The 12,172-nt window shown below is 28.2% G+C and overlaps 1 long non-coding RNA gene across 9 annotated transcripts; it reads right to left on the reverse strand.

Moving 5' to 3' along the window:
• Window positions 1-364: 364 nt before the first annotated feature.
• On the reverse strand, window positions 365-12,110 carry LOC128395349 (uncharacterized). 9 transcript variants are annotated; one of them, XR_008326617.1, is made up of 15 exons: window positions 11,928-12,110; window positions 11,747-11,860; window positions 11,566-11,619; window positions 11,075-11,446; window positions 10,670-10,908; window positions 10,426-10,494; window positions 9,775-9,793; window positions 9,643-9,674; window positions 8,917-9,380; window positions 8,622-8,748; window positions 7,330-8,047; window positions 4,910-5,566; window positions 4,352-4,744; window positions 4,115-4,225; window positions 365-1,186 (listed from the first exon to the last, which is right to left on the reverse strand). It is a non-coding gene; the product is annotated as an uncharacterized LOC128395349 (long non-coding RNA). The 9 variants fall into 9 exon arrangements; XR_008326615.1 differs by having other exon boundaries at window positions 7,330-7,530; window positions 7,606-8,047; window positions 10,670-11,446; XR_008326614.1 differs by lacking the exon at window positions 365-1,186 and adding exons at window positions 1,618-3,299; window positions 3,421-3,489 and having other exon boundaries at window positions 10,670-11,446.
• Between the last annotated feature and the right edge of the window lie 62 nt (window positions 12,111-12,172).

Genomic DNA, 12,172 nt, shown 5'->3' on the forward strand with positions numbered 1-12,172 from the left:
CATATTAAAGAGAATATAAATATCAATATTTTGTACAAAAAAAATTTCAGGATTTCATCATAATTCTGACTAAAATAGCAAAAATAGCCCCGAAAATCTTTGGCAAAAAATTTTCGCCCGACATCAAGACAAAATGACGAAAAATCTTATGCAATTAACCAATTTGAGTTATTGAAAGCTCAATGTATAATTTAAACTCGTGCCTGTTGAATATGAAATTTACAATTCTCTAGCTGTTACAGATTCTGAGAAATAACGATTTGAATTTTGTCTCTCTACTTCTGAAACACCCTTTATTACATTGTTTGTATTGTCCAAAAATGGCAATTGTTGGTTTGATTTTGACCGGGAAAAATTAGAATCCTTTTGTTTTAATTGCTTGCAATTAAATTATCCTCGAGACAAAATAAAATGATTTACATTGTGATTATGTATTTGTTTGTTGTCTAAATTGTGTCAATCAGTTGATTATTTAAGTCGTATCATGTCAACTCCGGTTCCTCCTCGTTCATCTGATTATGTTCAATCAATTACTGATTTTTTCACTCGAAAGAGTTGGGTACAAAATTGGTTCCATTGATTTCGGCGATTACATTGATTTATATTATATTCATGATTGCGGTTCTTATTGGATTAGCCAATGAACCAGCTGATTCATTTGTGATGCTTGTTGGTTACACTAATTTAATCCAGTTAATTGCACTTCCAATATTACGTTTATCCAAATTAGCTAATCCAACACTTCTTATCCTTTATTTGATTTTCAATGGAGTCTCAATAGCAGGTCTTGTTATTATATTTTCCTTGGTGTTGTTACCTTGTAAGTTTTTCTAATTGTTTCTTTCTTAATTGTTACAACCATTGATTGATTGTCATTTTCTTCTCACTTAGTTGGTAAAATACACTTTTCTAGTTGCTCAATGGAACAATTAATCATTGATATGTATGCATTGTCGTTAATTGCTATGGAGATCGTCGCTTTCTTTCAATATCGACATCTAATGAAAAATCAATTCGAAACTGCCAGAGTACAATTAAATGTCCCCTTACCAGCCAATAATAAGATTAAAGTTGATTTATAATCATCACAATGAGTTAATTGTAGTTTATAACCTTCCAGTGCTGCACATTGATTATTAATTATCCTTGATTGTTACTTGGTTTTGTCTCCTTAAAAGTTAATTATCTGTGAAAATGAAATAAAATTAATCATCTTGACTTTCCAATAAATAATATTAATCAATTAAAATCGTTTTTTATATATTAATAAATATGATTGTATTTGATTAAGATGAATGAAAAAATTATGATGTTACAATCAAGTTGACAAAAAATTAAATTGTAACCAGTATAATGATAATTTGATCATTGAAAGTTAATCAACTGTATTTATCATTACTGTCTCAATGTATGTGTCATCTTAATCATTATCATATCAACAACAACATAATGATAATTATCATCAAATTTAATCATCAATGAAAAGGTCAATTAATAAGCTTTTGGGAGGTCTAATAATCAAGAGACAATTTAAACCAAATTAAATACAATAATCAAGAGACTATCATATTGTATATATGGTTAAATGAAGAAATTAATTTAATCATGTTTCTCTCTGCTTATAATTAATTAATTGTAGAGAGAGAGAAAAAAAAAGTAAAATGAAATCAAGTTGATAAGTTAAATTATTTTTCTCTTTCCTTTAAAATTGTTACGTGATTAAAAGTAATTAGTTTGATTTCAATAATATGATGAACCTCAGAATCGACTAATATCAAACCATTGATGACATCTCAGGATACACACAATGATACATTTACTGAAGATGATGAAGATGAGGATGAGGATGAAGAAAAGAAATGAAATGGTTAAGACACACGAATGAGATGAAGATGATACAAAATAAGACTTAAAATTGACCTTGAAAAATCAGCAGAAATTAAAGATCAATGATTTATTGATGATGATTTGGAAGACGAAGTTAAAGTTACCTGGCAAGAAGATGAGAGAGATTGACTCTCTCTCTCTCTCTCTCTCTCTCTTCCTTTCTCTCTATTGATAATAAAGAGAGTTAGTTTTATCTTCTCTCTGTTATCATCATAATCATTTTTATCTTCATCTCTTCACCAAAATGTAAAACCAATCATCAGTTTCAACTCATAAACAGATTCATCAGCGATCGTCAATTCAACTAAATTGTATTTTCTTTTTGCTTAATCAATCGCCATTCCCCTTTTCATCATCTTCTCATCTTCCATCTTCTCTCCATTGCAAAGAGGACCCACCTTGACTTGATCTATCTCCCGCTCTTTCTTTCTCTCTCTCTCTTCTCTCTCTTCTTTCTCATCATCTTCTCATCTCCAATGACTTTAGGTGAACTGATGGGTGCGTTCATTTAGATGCAAGATGATCATAATCTTGAAATTGACGCCATGTTTATATCTGTCTCATGAGAGTTGAAAACTTTTACCATGATTATGATGATGATGAAGATGAAGATGAAAATGATGATAATTTTTGTGGTTGATAATAAGGTCTTTTTCCTACCTGCAAATGATAAGATAAAAACTAATGGCTTGTTAAAAATAATATCAACTTCAATCAACAAGTAGAAAGAAAAAAAAATTAAACATTCATTCATCTTTTTTTTTCTTTACCTTAATTGTAGTTTCGATTTGATCTTCAGTTGATTGTAAACTTGATTGTTGACAGTTTTTACAGGTAAGAAAAAAATAACCAATTGAAATAATCAGTGAATGACTTTTAATGCGTAGAGATGATGATTAGTCAGTAGTAATTTTAATCAAAAACTAAGAATCGTGACTAAGACTTTATCCTGATTCAGTTCCGTTTCAAATGAATCAAATTCAAGTTAGATTAGATTGTTAGTTAGAAATTAAATCACTCTAATTGTTAATTATGTTTAACTAGAGTATTTTTATTATCAAAATCATCATAATCCTGCGAAGATTGAATCACAATTAGAAGTAAATCAAAAAAGCGAGAGAAAAAGTTAATCATAATAATGGAAAAGAGGAGAAACCACCAAATGTCCATTGATTTATGTCATCATCTTAATTGAAAATGAGATGATGATTAAGATGAAGATAAATATAAAGAGAGTGAGTGAGAGAGAGAGAGAGTCTTCCATCTTCTCACCCAACCTTTTCATCCTCATCATCATCTATTATCCATAAGTGTATGTTTGTTATGTAAACATTGGAATGAGTATCGACAGGTAAAAGGTAACCATTTGATTCTTGGTGTCTCGAGATTTTTAATTGCAATTAACCTTGCACCTTAAGAGATTAAGATTAATGCAATTAATTCATGGATTAAATTTTCTCTCTCGATTGTTCAACAATTATCTTCACTTCTCTTCTACCTACTAAATTATCTTCTTCTTGCAAATTCTCTCACCTTTTCATCTTCCTCCCATTTTCTGTCACCAATGTGATATAATCAAAATGTATTCATTCAATTTTCTCTCTGTTGGATTATAATTGAAGAAAAACAAATCAAAAAGACTTAGATCATGTTCTTATCACCTTGACGTGATTTAAATTGTGATTTTTTTGGTTAATCATTAACAATTTAAGTTAACTTTTACTTGACATTTTGTTTCCCATTTCCAATTTCTTGTCATGCTATTTAATCAACTGTCAACTGAGCAACTATAGACTAACAATTACTATACAGACTGTAGACTTTAATTAGTTGAATAAATCAAGTTAACATGTTGCCCTGAATTGTTGATTATTTGAAAGAAAAATTATCAAACCTGATCAAACAATTAATCAAAGGTGATTAATTGTGTGACCCATATTTAACAGGTAAATGAAGTAAAGAAATCAAAATTAACCCTAATTGATTGTCAATATTTTCAACTGCTTATATTGGTTAACAATTAATGTTGATTTGATTATATAGGAGTTAAAATTTAAAACTATTCAGACTTTGTAGTTGATCATTGGTGATAAATTAGAGGACAATTTAAGATTGGATTAGTGTTATTTCAAATATTAATAAATAGTTGATACATAATCCTTGAAATTAAATAATCGTTAAGTTAAATTGTTGTAACAATTTAGCAAAACTAAAAGTTTCAACTTACTGTTGTTTGAATCTATTATGGTTTAACCTTTTAAACTGATTTCTTGATTGGTTGATTTGATAACATGAGACAATTAAAAGTTAAGAAGGATAAATCAATGTTGTTGTTAATCTGTTATTGGAGATAGTAAGAAATACAGATTAGATTAGACAAGTTAATTGATCAGTTGTTTTGTTGATTGTATTAAAAGGTTACCTTGAGAGGATTAAAGTAACAATTATAATCATCTGATCTCACCTGAGATTTAATCCAAATGTATTATCATCTCCCAAGTAATTTAATGTTAACAGGGTTGGTGAGTGGTAACATTGATTCAGAAATCGACACATGATTAACCAATGATGATGAAAATTTATAAGATGATGGTTTAAGATGATAAAGATTCCCAAGTGAGCGAGTGAGAGAGATGCTGATGATGAAAAATGGACATATAAATGGACCTAAACGAGAGATATTGATGATCAAGATTCAATTGGGTCCTGCTGGGTCAGGGTTATAGATTAACGTAAACCAGGTAAGATTCAAGTAAATTTTTTTCTTCTCAATCCCAATGATCAAGGAAAACGTTTAATCCTCTTGTCAGGAACAATCATTTAAAAAGATAAAGACCAAAATCTTTCTTGATTGATGCTTGAAGTTTAATAGCAACAAGAAGAAAATAATTAGATTAAGATGATCAACAGAGAGATAGAGAGAAAAAAGGATCAACGGAAGAAGGGGAAGAAGAAGATGTAAGATGATATAAGATGATGATGATGATAAAAGTGATGGAAAAAAAATCGACGTGAGCCTAACCTTGTAAAGGTGCGATCATCATCGTATAGGGTAACCTGTTGAACATTTTACTATCCCAATCATGTCGGTCTTTTATCCAATGGATCAGGTTAACTCATCATCTTTTCCAGTAATCAAGGTAACACTGAATTAAGATCTTCCTCCCATTTATGATTAAACATTGTTTCCATTGTTATTAAGATTGTTGTTGTTTTTTTTCCCAAGTGTAGATATTGTTGATAATGCAAAGGAAAAGGTTATCTCTTTAACACTCTCTTAAGAGGCTTCATATTGACCACCGCTGATCCGACTACCTGATCTCAAGCTAAGTTTATCTTGATGATGAAAACGCCATGAAAAACAGTTGATTGTTCAACTGAGGGTGAGCCTCATTGTTGATCACTATCAGCAATATATACAACATTTATCAAAATTTTTCATGTCTCCCGTTTAAATAAAAAACGTTAATGTGTTTCTTGTTATTGTGTTGATTGTTGATGAAAAGTAGATGATGATGATGATGATGATCAAGATGATTATGATGCTAAACGATTATAACAACAAATTGTTGTTTCCCTTTGTTTTCCTTGGTATCTCTCCGTTAATCCTCCTCTTAGTGAGTCTATTTATTAATCAACAGTTTATGGTAATTAAATCAAACATCACATATACGGTAACCTTGTAAAAAGAGAGAGAGAAAAAAAAATCATAATTAAAATAATGAATAAAAAATTAGTATTCAAGTAAATATTAATTAGTTGACAGGTAAATTGTATTGTTATTGTTGCTACAAGTATATCAATAAATTGATCATTAACTGATTATCATTAATACACATCGAGTTGATTAGCCACACCAATTTATATCATAAATAGTGTCTAGATAATCATTTAATTTCCCCTCCTTCATTGACTATCCTCTTCAGCAACATCATCAACGAAAAATTAAATTTTATAGCTAATTAATTAGTCTCCATATTTATTAATCAGCGATGAAAATATTTACTAAGAAAAGGTGTATAATTAAATATGCAACAGGTAAAAATCATAACTGATATTCAATTTATATCTAAGAAAATGAAGATGAAGATGAAAATGATGATGATGATCCCAAGCGATTATTTTTTTTTAGTTAAGTGTGATTACTTATTCACCTTAACAGGTTCACGGTGTTATGTGAATATAATCAACAATTAACATCACACTATGAGTATTAACCATGTTATTTACATGTAAGATATTACTCATAATCTTTTATTATCATGTTGAATATGAATAATATAATAATAATAATATAACATCGGTGATGGAAATTTTTTTTCTCTCTCTCTCTCAACATTGGGTAACACAACAGGCGTTAAAGAAATAATTTGCACCAATAAATTGTTATACTATATTATTAGGATGATCAGAAAGTTCTGCACGAAAAGTGAGTCTTAAATTCAACATGTAATTAAACTCGAACAATTATTGGCCGAGAATTAATTTTTTTTAAATATTGAAATTCAGAGTTAGTTGATTGGAAATTGTGAAGTTGATTAAAATTTTGAACATTTTTTTCAGGCCAAAAATCGCGACAAAAATAACCGAAAAAAAAGTTTTTTTAATCGCTTCTATTGGTGAGGTCTAAAGTGGCCTTAGAATTTTTTTTTCGGAAATTTATCATCTTCATGATAAAAGTAAATACTTTAACCATAATTTTTAAAATTTTCAAAAATTAACTAATCATAATTATTGAGAAAATTAAATTTGAAATTTCATCTTTTTTTCTTAAAAAATCAGAAATTCATCATGAAATCAAAAACTTTCCATTCTCTCAACGATAAAAAATCTTTTTGATCATGAATTTCTGATTTTTTAAGAAAAAAAGATGAAATTTCAAATTTAATTTTCTCAATAATTATGATTAGTTAATTTTTGAAAATTTTAAAAATTATGGTTAAAGTATTTACTTTTATCATGAAGATGATAAATTTCCGAAGAAAAAATTCTAAGGCCACTGAACTCACCAATAAACGATTAAAAACTTTTTCGGTTATTTTTGTCGCGATTTTTGGCCTGAAAAAAATGTTCAAAATTTTAATCAACTTCACAATTTCCAATCAACTAACTCTGAATTTCAATATTTAAAAAAAATTAATTCTCGGCCAATAATTGTTCGAGTTTAATTACATGTTGAATTTAAGACTCACTTTTCGTGCAGAACTTTCTGATCATCCTAATATTAAGATTATTATAATTGTAGATGATGATGAGCTCAACCTTTCATTGTATGAATCTACTAATACATTATATTAGTTCATACATTTTCTGACCTTCTCTCTCCCTCTCTCTCTCCTTTTCAATGATGGTTTATCATCATCATCATCATCTACAACAATAAGCGTAAATTGTTACACCATGTAAATGCATTTTGTTATCACTCACACACTTTTAACTTACATATAATTTTATGCTGCCAACTGTAATTGCCCGTTTTATTTGGGAGGCTGGTAATACTTTCTGTTTGATTGGACATGAGTGGATGAGGAGAAATGATGATGATGATGAAGATACAAAGTGAATTGTATTAATGGGGGTTGGTCCTTTTACTTTTTGTTATTTCCTTCGAGAATTATATTATCAGTCGATTCCATTGATTGTCTACAAGTTGTAAGGGTGGAGTTGATTTAACGAGTATGTTCACCATTCAATTATACTTTTCTCGTCTTCTTTTACCTGTTGGCTTTATTGTTCCAACCATTTTACACCCAAATTTGTTTATTTATCATCATGAATCGTTTTCTCTTCTTCTTTCCTTGGCTTGATTTCTTCATCTCTCTCCTTGATAATAATAATACATTAATATCTTTGCTTGTTTCCATGTTTACATAAATCGCATCATTATTGTTTACTATCTTTCGATTATCATTATTATTATAGAGATGAAAATAATTGAAGGTTATCAATGATAATCAATAGATGATAATATGATAGTAAACTTCATCTTCTTTTGTAAGTTGATTCTCATCACAAAATTGATAATTCTGATTGATATCCATTGATTTAAAATCCATATCCAGATATATTGGGTTTCTTTTCTGCTTGATTGTGATAATTGTTTGGCTCTCTATTTACTTTCATTTAATTGTTGTTGTCTCCTTTTAGGATTTAGTTGTTCCTGTTAGAATAAGTAAAAGTAATTTAGTTAATTAGTGTCATACACAGCTTAATTAAAATGTCACATATTAATCGTAAACAAAAAATAACATGAAAATTGAGGATAATTAATTAATTAACCTTCTAATTGTGTCTTGGTTAACCTCGAGGAATGTAATAACTCACTTTTAAATCAAAGTGAATTAAAAAAATTCAATCAACTCATTTCTTGTCTTTATTAATTTCAATTCACTATCAATATAATAAATAAAATCAAGTTATATAAAACTAACTAATACTATTGATTAAATTTTCTTGATTTTTTGAAAAAAAAAATTAGATCTCAAATTAATCTTCAATTTCAAGTTCAAGTAATAAACAAAAAATTGGTAACTAAATAATCATAACAAAATTTAGATACAGATTTTAATCAACCAACTACAGTTGATTTATCATTACAACTAATCTAATAACTAACTTAACTAGTGGTAAATTTAATGATAGAAACTTGAAACAATTAACATTAACAAAAATTAACTTTCTCTATGTTTGATTTTCAATAATTAAACTATTGACAGTCAAAAAATTATACGAACCATTTATGAATCAATAGCACTAATTTATTGGTCCAAGTTGGGAAGATTTTAATTTCTGACTGATTGCTTGTAATTAAATCGCATGTATTTCAGCATCGTCTCTGATTACAGGTAAGTGTCCTGAAACCTATTAAACCATTAATTAATGGGAGAGAAAAAAAAAGATAATTATTAAGATCTAATTAACAAAAAAGGTTTAACAAGTTAGATAACAAGCTTAATTGTAATAGTAAACAAGATTGTTTCAAATGTCATTGAACATCATAATAATTATCATTAAATCATATTGGTTTACCTTTTTTATTTGATATGATTAATTTTGCAATAAATCATATTTTTCTTTCCCATTTACCTGGACACTTTTCATCCTGTCATCATCATTATTATTTTGTATCACCACAATAACGTTACTGTGGCTTTGTAATTAGCTGTTAGACTATCATCTTTATCATCTTTATCATCATCATTATCATGATTATCTTCATTTTCTTTTCTTTATTTTCCAGGTAAATATTCTGGCCTCAAGCTTGGATTCCGTGTTCATCCAACTGTCACCAGATATTAATCTGTCATCAGTTACAATTACCGATTCGACTGGAAGCTTATCTTCATCTTATTGCTCAAGATTATCTTAATTTGATTTTGATTATTATCAGGGCCACACAACTGAATTATATCATCTTCTTGGTTATGTCATGAGTATCATCATGTTTATTTTTTTTTGTAATTTCCACCATTGGTTTTGATGTTTTTTTTGTCCTGAATAAAGATAAATGAAAAAGAAATTAAAAGATTAGGATAATCAAATTTGTCTTAATTAGAAGTTAAAAACAGTCAACATTTTCACTAATTCATATTTCACACAGAATTAATTGATTAAATTATTTTGACTCAGTTAAATTGTTGAGATGATTTTTGTTAGAAGCTTTAACATTTAACTTAATGGTTATGCTGAGATGGAGGGGGTAACATGATTTATATGCAACAATTAGTAAATTGTTTCAACGCTTACAATTTTTACCTGCAAAACTTGATTGTCCTTGATTAATTTTTCTGCAAATTATTAATTTTGAAAAGAAATAAAACAAAATTAAACCATCTAATTAATGGAGATTATTGTTGTTCTTATCATTAATCAGTTTGATTTACTCACTGGATTAAAAAATAATTCACTATAATTTACATAAAGATTAAAACAAAAGAGATAATCAGAATATAATTATCATTGTATTGATCATTATTTATAAATTATGAATGAATTTAACATTTATAAAGATTACCAAATACAAGAAAAATTGTAATGGTTATTATGTATCATTATCATCATTACAGTTACTATGTTATCAAGTTTGTAAATAATAATCATACAAAAGATTAACAAGAAACTGGAACTAAATTATGTTGATTGTTTGTTGTGATTATCATTCTGAATAACACGATTACTTTGATTCCTCTCAGCATGAATTCCGCTTTTTCCTATTTGTGCGACTCGTGAATCAGATTATGATACAAGAGTTGATAGTAAAACCTTGATTCCCTGTTGATTGTAGTATTTGGTGATGATAATAATAATCGTATTATTTGTTACTACCAATTTATGTATAGGAGGATTACGAGAATATCAATCCAAGTGGAATAAATTAAATTATTCATCATTTAATCTCCATCAACAATAATATTAATCCAGCAAATGATAAGTTAGTATATTACCTATAATAATAATAATAATAATACAATGAATTAATGTCAACTCTAAATGTTGTAAATAGGAAAATACAAATAAACTATTATACGGAAGCTTTACCTTTGTTGATTATTAACTGTTGGTGTGTTAAGAAGCACAAGTAATAAGTGTTATTATGAGTGCGTGATGCTGAGAGATATCAGAAAGAAAGAGAAAAGGTAAGTGTTGTAATGATAATGATAATAATAAGTATCATGAACAGCGGCATCATTTTGGATTACAAAAGTAAATTGTTGAAATAAGATGCTGAGAGATAGAGATATTCAGCTACCTTTTTAACATTGTTAACATTTACACTTCTTACCTTGAATTTTGTTTTTTTTCTTCTTCTTCTTCTCGATCTCATGAATATATGAGTAATATAAGATGGTTTTGATGATGATTATGAGAGAGAATAGAAAATGGTTGGATAAAAAGGGAGAGGAAAAAAGGAGCCTAATAAAACATCACTTTTATCTGATTTAACGTCAAACAGGCCAACCTCTTGTTTCTTTTGCTTTGCATTTACAGGTCTTAGTTGATTTTCCGATTATCTGGATTAAACTAAAAGGTTGCACGAGTTGATTAGCTTCTTGATTGTGTCCATGAATAACCATAATCTTTGATGATTTCCTTTTTACTCTTTGCTCTTTTCTTTTATCTCTTTTTTTCCACCTTCATCCACTTCATTAGTGAAAAGAATTTGTTACCTGTTACTTTTTAAACTTACTTTTTTACACCTTTACCTCAGGTGTTCACAAATAGCCTCACCCTTTTACTTTGGCTACCTTGGAGTTACCTTAATGTTGTTGGCCAGTTTTTCTTAATTGTTTAATCCTCTCACTTCATCTCTCTCACTTAATAGATTTAAAGTTGAATCTCTCTTTGTGTTGATCTTTTATATTTGTTTTCACTAAAGTATGTGATGAATAATATGTGAGGAGAAAACACCATCCACTCTGAGTATTAGCTGAAGATGATTTTTTTTATTCTCATCCTTTTGAGTTGTTGATTGAATGATGATTGAGACAGTTGAATTATTGGTCACAATAATAGATTACACCATCTTATCAAATGATAAATAATCGAGTCAATATTCCAGCTGAGATGAGGAGAGAGAGAGAGAGAAAAGAAAGAAACAAGAAAGGATTATAAGTAATCATTAAATCTAAACACATTATCATCCAAACGTCATCATCATTGATCAATGTATAATATTACCATTAGTCATTAGCATGTATCTGATTAGAAAATCAGTGAGGACATTAATTCAACCTGAGGTCAAGATGGATGATGAAAATGAAAGAAAAAAATAAAAGGAGAGAGAGAGAGAGAAACATGAAATCTGTTAATCTTAACAAATTGTGACAGAGTTGAAAAGAAAAGAAATAAATCAACTTACGGATCATTTGAATAAAAGCAAATTCAAATGGAATCCCAATAAAACATAGTATTCAAAGTAGCAATCCAATTGATGACAACCATGTTAACATCCAACAATCTAATCAATTTAAATCTAAAGAAAAAAGAAAAAAACAAAAATGAAGAAAATCTAAAAAATTAGGCTAACATAATCTTCTTACATTTCTAATCAGTAAATTAGATCCTTGATCAACCATAATCCAATTACACCGTGTGACATATTCCATGATAATCTTAATCCATCATCAGAAAATTAATCTAATTAAAATAAAATAGAATAATTAATTTAATAAGATGAGAAAAAAAGAGAAATGTAAACACATTCAATTCAATTGGAGGGAAAAGGAAACAATAAAAAAGAAGAAAAAAGTGAAGCGCCAAATTTGAGATTCGATTAAATTATAGA

Source organism: Panonychus citri, unplaced genomic scaffold, assembly GCF_014898815.1.
Source record: "Panonychus citri isolate SS breed McGregor unplaced genomic scaffold, ASM1489881v1 Contig00141, whole genome shotgun sequence".
In the NCBI taxonomy this organism is placed as follows: domain Eukaryota; kingdom Metazoa; phylum Arthropoda; class Arachnida; order Trombidiformes; family Tetranychidae; genus Panonychus; species Panonychus citri.